The sequence below is a fragment of the Hoplias malabaricus genome, chromosome 1, assembly GCF_029633855.1.
Source record: "Hoplias malabaricus isolate fHopMal1 chromosome 1, fHopMal1.hap1, whole genome shotgun sequence".
Lineage (NCBI taxonomy): Eukaryota > Metazoa > Chordata > Actinopteri > Characiformes > Erythrinidae > Hoplias > Hoplias malabaricus.
The window spans coordinates 90,583,509-90,592,962 of record NC_089800.1 but is presented as its reverse complement, the minus strand read 5'-3'; the positions used below and the strand labels follow the sequence as shown (position 1 = coordinate 90,592,962).

General features: G+C 59.8%; 1 non-coding gene and 1 pseudogene across 1 annotated transcript; both read right to left on the bottom strand.

Annotated features, from left to right (window-relative positions):
* Positions 1–898: 898 nt before the first annotated feature.
* Positions 899–5,290, bottom strand: LOC136671094 (28S ribosomal RNA; annotated as a pseudogene).
* Positions 5,291–5,562: 272 nt separating this feature from the next.
* Positions 5,563–5,716, bottom strand: LOC136670286 (5.8S ribosomal RNA). Its single transcript, XR_010795615.1, has one exon. It is a non-coding gene; the product is annotated as a 5.8S ribosomal RNA (ribosomal RNA).
* Positions 5,717–9,454: the final 3,738 nt, after the last annotated feature.

Here is a 9,454-nt window from a genome sequence, read left to right as displayed (position 1 = left end):
CGAGGTCTTTAACCGCGGCGTTCACGGTTCTCTATCACCCCGGGCTCGGAGCACTTTTCTCGGCCATGGGACCTCCAGGGGGGGCCCCTCATGGCTCCGTCAACATTCCTCTAAGTCTCATTCCGCCCACTGCCATACCCGGGCTCGGAGCATGTACTTCGGCCATGGGACCACAAGAGGGTGCCCTTCTTAAGAAATTGCTGACATCCAGGACCATTCAAGGGAGCGACCTGCCTCCCTATGCCCGCCACCGGCTTCCTCTAACCGGTGTACGGACTCTCGGGGCCCGCGCCCCCAGAGAACCAGAGTTTCAGAAATTGCACTAAGTCCAGACATCCAGGACCATTCAAGGGAGCGACCTGCCTCCCTATGCCCGCCACCGGCTCCCTCTAACCGGTGTACGGACTCTCGGGGCCCGCGCCCCCAGAGAACCAGAGTTTCAGAAATTGCACTAAGTCCAGACATCCAGGACCATTCAAGGGAGCGACCTGCCTCCCTATGCCCGCCACCGGCTCCCTCTAACCGGTGTACGGACTCTCGGGGCCCGCGCCCCCAGAGAACCAGAGTTTCAGAAATTGCACTAAGTCCAGACATCCAGGACCATTCAAGGGAGCGACCTGCCTCCCTATGCCCGCCACCGGCTCCCTCTAACCGGTGTACGGACTCTCGGGGCCCGCGCCCCCAGAGAACCAGAGTTTCGGAAATTGCACTAAGTCCGATTCTCGCCCACTACGAGACCTAAAACCGTCATCCAGGATTTCACAGGGGAGTACCCACCTCCCCTATGCCCGCCACCGGCTCCCTCTAACCGGTGTACGGAGTCTCCGGGGCCCGCGCCCCAGAGAACCAGACCTGGACCGCTCCGGAGGGCCGGGGGTTTGCTTTCGCCTTCCCCCCGACAAATGTTTGAGTGGACGGGATGACTTTCAATGGATCGCGGTATATGCACCCGCTCTGCCACTTACGACACCCGCACTCCGAATCAGGTCGTTTACGAGTCATTTCACACCCGGATCAAGAGACATTTGCTTTGACGAGGGAGGTGGACCGAGGCGTTCATTAGCCCCGGTCCGGTTCCAGTGTCATGCGGCTCTCGTCACCGGCGGTGGGGAGGAAAGCACCTCCCACCCCGGCTATCCAAGACCAAGCTCACCGATGCTGGGCGCGGATGTATCGCTCCTTCTAGGCGGGATTCCGACTTAGAGGCGTTCAGTCGTAAGCCCTCGGATGATAGCCTTGCACCAGTGGCTGCACAGCCAAGCGCGAGTACCATGTATCCGAACCTGCGGTTCCTCTCGTACTGGGCTGGATTACTATCGGAGCAACGGTCAACATCAGTAGGGTAAAGCTAACCTGTCTCACGACGGTCTAAACCCAGCTCACGTTCCCTGTTAGTGGGTGAACAATCCAACGCTTTGCGAATTCTGCTTCGCAATGATAGGAAGAGCCGACATCGAAGAATCAAACGGCGACGTCGCTATGAACGCTTGGCCGCCACAAGCCAGTTATCCCTGTGGTAACTTTTCTGACACCTCCCGCTTAAAACCCAAAAAGCAGACGGAAGGATCGTTAGGCCCCGCTTTCACGGTCCGTATTCATACTGAAAATCAGGATCAAGCCGGCTTTTGCCCTTATGCTCTACGGGAGGTTTCTGTCCTTCCCTGAGCCCGCCTTAGGACACCTGCGTTACGCTTTGACAGGTGTACCGCCCCAGTCAAACTCCCCACCTGTCACTGTCCCCGGAGGGACTCGCCCCGGGCACGGAGGCCCGCAACATGAGTGTAACCGGACTCACTGCCAAGCGACCCACCCAGGGCTTAGCACCTTGGAACAAGGAACCCCCAGCAAGGAAAGGGTTCCCACCGACACCTTCACCGGGTTAGAGAGGTAACGGTAAGAGTAGTGGTATTTCACGGACAGCCCGCCTCGGGTGCTGGCCTTCGGCGGGCTTCCCACTTATTCTACACCTCCTATGCAGCCTCTCAATGACAGACTAGAGTCAAGCTCAACAGGGTCTTCTTTCCCCGCTGATTCTGCCAAGCCCGTTCCCTTGGCTGTGGTTTCGCTAGATAGTAGGTAGGGACAGTGGGAATCTCGTTAATCCATTCATGCAGGTCACTAATTAGATGACGAGGCATTTCGTTACCTTAAGAGGGTCATAGTTACCCCCGCCGTTTACCCGTGCTTGGGTGAATTTCTTCACTTTGACATTCAGAGCACTGGGCAGGAATCACATTGTGTCAAAACCGTCCGAGAGCCTTCACAATGCTGTGTTTTTATTAAACAGTCGGATTCCCCTGGTCCGCAGCAGTTCTAATTCGGCTGTTGGGTGCCGGTCGAGAGAACCACCTCGGAGCTGCCACCCCTCCGAGGCGAGACTCACACCCGATAGATCCACGAGGCCTCGGCTCGTCACGCCCGTCTCCAGTCACACTGCTCCGGTCCGGTCCTCCCAAGCCCCTACGGCCGGCGACGCATCCGCACACAACTCCAGAGTCTTCCCCCCCCCACGTCCGAACGGGAGTACGGAAGGCCGCGCTCGCGAGCGTGGCCGGGACCCGCCGATGGGCCTCGGAGCCCGGCCGACTTCGGGAAGGAAGGGCCGAAGGACGAGACGCACCGGAGGTTCGTCCCCTAAGGACGCACCCCCGCCGGAGTCCCATCCACGACCGCCTCCCCCCGGCACCGACCGAGTCCCCTAAGCACCACCGGGAGGGAACACCGGCTGCCTCGCGCGGCTGCGACCCACGCACTTTAACCGACAGACGCAGGAGTCAACCCGGGCGCCGTGCGCTTTTGCCCCGCATGACCCTCAGGGCAAGGGCGAACCAGAACCAGAACAGCCCTCGGCCTACGCTTCAGCTAAAGGGCCCGACCGAGCCCAGCCATTAGAGCCAATCCTTATCCCGAAGTTACGGATCTATTTTGCCGACTTCCCTTACCTACATTGTTCCAACACGCCAGAGGCTGTTCACCTTGGAGACCTGATGCGGATATGGGTACGGCCTGGGGGGAAATTCACTATACCTCCCCCGGATTTTCAAGGGCCGATGGGGAACGTCCCGGCTGCCTCACGGATGCATGCGGCGCCTTTCAGAGCGTTGAGCCCCTTTCTCGGGACAATCCCATTCCAGGGCGCTCCAGCTCTTTAGCAAGGAGAGTGAATCCTCCCCGGGGTTCCCACCGACGTCTCCGGGTTCGTTTGCGTTACCGCTATGAGAGCGCCTTCTCGGCACTCAATCTCCCCAATCCCAGGTTCGGGGATATTGGCCCGATCCCCTTTCGGTCAGCGGGGGGCAGACGAGACCATCGCCCCAGCGTTTCCGAACGGCGTTCGCCTATCCCTTAGGACCGACTAACCCACGGCCAAGCGCTGTCGGCGTGGAACCCTTCTCCACTTCGGCCTTCAAAGATCCCATCTGAATATTTGCTACTACCACCAAGATCTGCACCCGCGGCGGCTCGACCCAGGCTCACGCCAGAGGCTTCAGCGCCACCGCGGCGGCCCTCCTACTCGTCGCGGCATACGGTCCGTGTTTCAAATCAGGGATTGTGACACCTGCGACGGCCGGGTATGGGCCCGACGCTCCAGCGCCATCCATTTTCAGGGCCAGTTGATTCGGCAGGTGAGTTGTTACACACTCCTTAGCGGATTCCGACTTTCATGGCCACCGCCCCGCTGTCTATATCAACCGACACCTTTCCTGGGGTCTGATGAGCGTCGCGTCGGGCGCCTTAACCCGCGCGTTCGGTTCATCCCGCAGCACCAGTTCTGCTTACCAAAAGTGGCCCACTTGGCACCATCATTCGATGCCCGGCTCCAAGCCTGCGAGCCGGGCCTCTTACCCATTTAAAGTTTGAGGGTAGGACGAGGCCATTTCGGCCCCGCAGCCTATGATCATTGCTTTACCGGATAAAACTGAGTCTGGTGCCAGCTATCCTGAGGGAAACTTCGGAGGGAACCAGCTACTAGATGGTTCGTTAAGTCTTTCGCCCCTATACCCAGGTCGGACGACCGAATTGAACGTCAGGACCGCTACGGGCCTCCACGCAGGGTTTCCCCTGGCTTCGCCCTGCCCAGGCATAGATCACCATCTTTCGGGTACCACCGCGTATGCTCTTGCTCCACTCTCCACTCGGTGGAGAGCAGGCCGGTGGTGCGCTGTCAACCCAAACATTGACGGGGTGCATCAGATCCCACCTCAGCCGACGCGCGCCGGCCTTCACCTTCGTTGCGCCTCCGGGGTTCAAGCCCCTTTGACTCGCATACGCGTTAGACTCCTTGGTCCGTGTTTCAAGACGGGTCGGTCGGGGTCCGAACTTAGCCGCTGACCTTAGGCGTTTTGGCTGTGGGCCTGGATCACCCCCCGTATTGCCGTAGCGGGCCTAGCCCGGGGCTGAGGACAGCCCAACCGGCCCGCTTTCGTCCGAACGATCAGGGGGGGGCCCCATCCCCATCCCGAAGGAGGGGAAAACGCGGAAAGGACATTACTCCGCGGCCCCGGCGTTATCGGCGAAGTCGGAGCGAGGGGCTGTAGCGGAACGCCCGTGTCCGGGGGCCACGTGGGGCTCCCTTCTCCGGACGGACCTACCTTCACCCTCGGGCCCTTCCAAGCCTAACCGGAGCCGGTCGCGACTCACCCACCACGCGGGGGGAAGTACACCTGACGGGCCGAGCCTTCGTACGCCCGAGAGGCCCGAAGTCGAGAGGCGAAGCTCAGGGCCGAGCAGGGAGTGGGGTCGCCCCCACTCTCGCCCGGATGAACTCGCCTCCGAGCCACGGAACCACACGAGCGCGGGCCGTCCGCCCGGCTGAATCCCCCGGGGGGGTCTTCTCGGTCCCCCGACCGTTTACCTCTCAACGGTTTCACGCTCTCTTGAACTCTCTCTTCAAAGTACTGCTTTCAACTTTCCCTCACGGTACTTTGTTCGCTATCGGTCTCGTGCCGGTATTTAGCCTTAGATGGAGTTTACCACCCACTTTGAGCTGCATTCACAAGCAACTCGACTCCGGGAAGCCCGATCTACCCGGCGGGATGCGGGACAATACCGGGCCTTCACCATCTGCGGAAGACACTTCCTTGCAAAACTTGGTCCCGCGTCCGCACCGAGACCAAACGGACTTCCGTACGCTACATTTCCCGGCCCACCCCGGTCAGGGGAAAGTGGGATTCAGCGCTGGGCTCTTCCCTCTTCGCTCGCCGCTACTAGGGGAATCCTTGTTAGTTTCTTTTCCTCCGCTTACTGATATGCTTAAGTTCAGCGGGTTGTCTCGTCTGATCTGAGGTCGCACTACGAGACTGTTTTGCGGGGCGCGGGGGGCGCGAACCCCCCGGCCGCTCGCCGTATTACGGTACCCACTCTCCGACGGCGGCGGAGAGCCCAGCGGGGAGAGACTATGACGGATTGGACCCGGACCTAATGGCTCTCCCTACGTCCGGAGCTCTCGCCACACGTCGGGTTTAAGGCCCGAGTCTGGGTTTAGGGAGACGAAGGGCCGTCCGAGGTGGAGGCCCTGCGAACTCCCAGCCGCGGTCTAGGAAGACCGATCGATGGGTAAACCGACCCTCAGACAGGCGTGGCCGCGGGATGGACCCCCGCGGCCGCCATGTGCGTTCGAAATATCGATGATCTGTGTTCTGCAATTCACATTATTTAACGCAGGTTACCGCGTTCTTCATCGATGCACGAGCCAAGTGATCCACCGCTAAGAGTTGTATGAGGTTTGTGCCCGGCCCGTTACAGGCCGGGCGAAGGAAGCCATTCGAACACGAGACAACGTTTGACAATATTTCAAGCCGGGTGCCTTCCCCCCCGTGGAGGGGGGAAGGTCATTGAACCTGGGCGTCACCACCGGACCGAGGAGTTACGGCCCGGGGGACGATCGCCCGAGTAGGTGCCCGAGACTTACGTGGTTTAGGAGACCGGGTCTAGGCCCCACCGTTCCCGGCGAGGCCCAGGGTTTGGTTCGCTGCGTTACGGGTCCCGGTCTAAGGCATTCAGGCGTGCGCTCAAAGCCAAGCTCTCCACCCCGGAGGGTATGAGCGAGGCCCGGTGGTACGCTCCCAAGTCCCCCGCTTAGGGGAAGGCGCTGGGTAGATCCCACCTAGTCAGGACCGGCGGGCACCGGCCGTCTCCTTCGGGTGTTTAAACGCATCCGGGGTTCGTGAGGCCCCTTCAACTCGCGCACCGGCCTTAGACTATTATACGGTCCGTCTCTGCGAAGCCAACATCGGGGTATTTGCATGCGCTCTTAAGCTCCGCTCCAACCCCGTGAGGGGAAAGAGTTTCGCCCGGCGGTACGCTCCCGTCCACCACCACCCCCTGTGCCGGGGGGATGGGTTCAGGGAGATCCCACCGAGGCCGGCGAGCACCGGCCAACGCCCTGGGGGTGAGTAAGCCCCTTTGACTCGCGCACGCACAATCAAGCCTTCAACGATCAATGGTTGGTTTAACGACCCGGCGGGCGGCTCCGGCGCCACTCTCCCCCCCGCGAACGAGGGGGGCGGACCGGGGTACCTATGCACCTAAGGCGGTCCTCGCATAACCCCGAGTTCCGAAGCCGGCTCGCTACGTCCACCCACCCGGAGGGGGAGAGACTCACGTCGGCCGACGACGAAAGGTACGAGGCTTCTGCGGTCCATACCTTGAAGGTACCCGCCGGGGGAGGTTTGGCCTCTCGAGTCCGACTCGACAACCGGCCGTGGCCAGGTCACCGTTAATGATCCTTCCGCAGGTTCCCCTACGGAAACCTTGTTACGACTTTTACTCCCTCTAGATGCCCAGGTTCGATCGACTTCCCACCTCAACGAGGCAACCCCCCGGTAAAGGGGCACCTCGGAGATGGTCCGAGGACCTCACCAGGCCATCCAATCGGTAGTAGCGACGGGCGGTGTGTACAAAGGGCAGGGACTTAATCGACGCGGGCTGGTGACCCGCGACTACTTGGAATTCCTCGTTCAAGGGGAAAAGTTACAATCCCCTATCCCCAGCGGGGAAGGCGTTCATAGGATTGCCCAGGCCTTTCGGCATAGGATGGATGCACATGCTGAACCAGCCAGTGTAACTCACGTGCGGCCCCGGGCGTCTAAGGGCATCACAGACCTGTTATGGCCCCGAATCTCATACGGCTTTGCCTTGCCCCGGATCGCTCTAAGAAGTTCGGCCACCGACCGACGAACCCCTCGGGCCGCAAGCCCCCACAGGGACCCAAGGGAGGGCCGTGTAACTTTTTAAGGCACAGGGTCTCGTCCGTTATCGGAGTTAACCAGACGAATCGCTCCACGAACTCCCAACGGCCATGCACCACCACCCACAGAATCAAGAAAGAGCCATCAATCTGTCAATCCTTACCGTGTCCGGGCCGGGTGAGATTCCCCGTGTTGAGTCAAATTAAGCCGCAAGCTCCACTCCTGGTGGTGCCCTTCCGTCAATTCCTTTAAGTTTCAGCTTTGCAACCGTACTCCCCCCAGAGCCCAAAGACTCGTGGTTTCCCTCACGCTGCCCGGCGGGTCATGGTCGCTAGCCTCACGCCGCCGGATCGCGGGTCGGCATAGTTTACGGTCGGAACTACGACGGTATCTGATCGTCTTCGCTCCCCCGACTTTCGTTCTTGATTAATGAAAACATTCTTGGCAAATGCTTTCGCTTTCGTTCGTCCCACACCGGTCAACGAATTTCACCTCTATCGGTGTGGTACGGATGCCCCCGGCCGTCCCTCTTAATCATTGCCCTCGGTCCTTAAAACCCACGAAATAGGACCGTGGAAGCCCCGGAGCCCCACTCCGGAACGACCAGCCGTCCCGAAGGAGAGACCCCGAAGCCCCGCGGAAGGGCCCTATTCCATTATTCCTAGCTCAGTCAGACATGGCACGTGTCGGCCTGCTTTGAGCACTCTGCTTTATTCAAAGTAAACGCTCCGGACCCTCCAACCCACCGTGCACCGCAGTGAAGTACCCAGCTAAGGGCTTCTCCGCGGCCGGCGAGCAGAGGACACCGGCGGGTAGGGACCAGGTCCCAACATCCACCCAGAGACAGGGGGTCACCCCCGAAGGAGCTCCCCACGCCATCCCGGACAGTACAGGGGATCCGAGACCTGTCCCCACATCCAACTACGAGCTTTTTAACTGCAGCAACTTTAGCATACGCTATTGGAGCTGGAATTACCGCGGCTGCTGGCACCAGACTTGCCCTCCAATGGGTCATCACTCACGGACATAGATTGAGTTCATTTCGATTACGCTCCACAGGATCATAGGACCCGCATCGATATTTTTCGTCACTACCTCCCCGTGTCGGGAATGGGTAATTTGCGCGCCTGCTGCCTTCCTTGGAAGTGGTAGCCGTTTCTCAGGCTCCCTCTCCGGAATCGAACCCAGATTCCCCGTTACCCGTGGTCACCACGGTAGGCACGTAGCCTACCGTCGAAAGTTGATAGGGCAGACACTCGAATGATACGTCGCCGCCCCGGAGGGCTTAACGATCGGCCAGAGGTTATCTAGAGTCACCAAAGCGACCCGACCGGAGCCGGGAGGGTTTTTCGGTTCTGATAAATGCACGTATCCGGGGGACAGGGGCCGGGAGAGCATTTCACGCCGACCCCCAGAACCCTTCCAACGCTTCGTTTGCATGTATTAGCTCTGGAATTACCACAGTTATACCAAGTAACGTGTGGAGCGATCAAAGGAACCATAACTGATTAAATGAGCCATTCGCAGTTTCACTGTACCAAAACCCGTGTGTACTTAGACTTGCATGGCTTAATCTTTGAGACAAGCATATAATACTGGCAGGATCAACCAGACCGACCCCCCTTGGATCTCAAACCCCGGACGGGGAAAGAGAGGGGGCGCATGGAGCCCGTGAGAGTGATCTCAGGGGACACCAGCGAAGAGGATCGAACGCGACCCCGCTGTGGGGGTCTGCAATCGACTTGGCAACTTGGAAAACGTATGATTCTCGCCCGGACGGTGCAGGCTAGGGGCCGGGTCCTTCCCTCAAACGGATCCCGACCCTAAGGCACCACCGACGCGGACGTTGAACGGACCTACTGTTGGATCGACCGGCCGACTAAGTCCCCCTCGGAACCGTTCTGGACAAGCGGACATGCCTCTTACGGGCATCCACGAGCCATGGAGGCTGGGAGCACAAGGTGGGGAGGATCGCTCTAAGCACTGTATTTAGGCTTAGAAGCCTGCCCCTGGTGCTCCGCGTATACCGAGCTCGAACGGCCGTGAAGGACAGCCGTTAAGGGAAGAGAATGGAAGAGAATCCTGGCCCCCTCAAAGCGCGAGGAAGTCGGCATAGGTTTTTACGGTACGCCACCACCGGAGCCGTCTGATGTTCAGAAGACGAAGGGTTTTGCCCTCAATCTCGTAAGGTCGAGGGCTCACCACCGAACTTCCAGCCGCGGTCCTTGGTAGGACCGATACGCGGACAAGCCGCAAATCCTGGC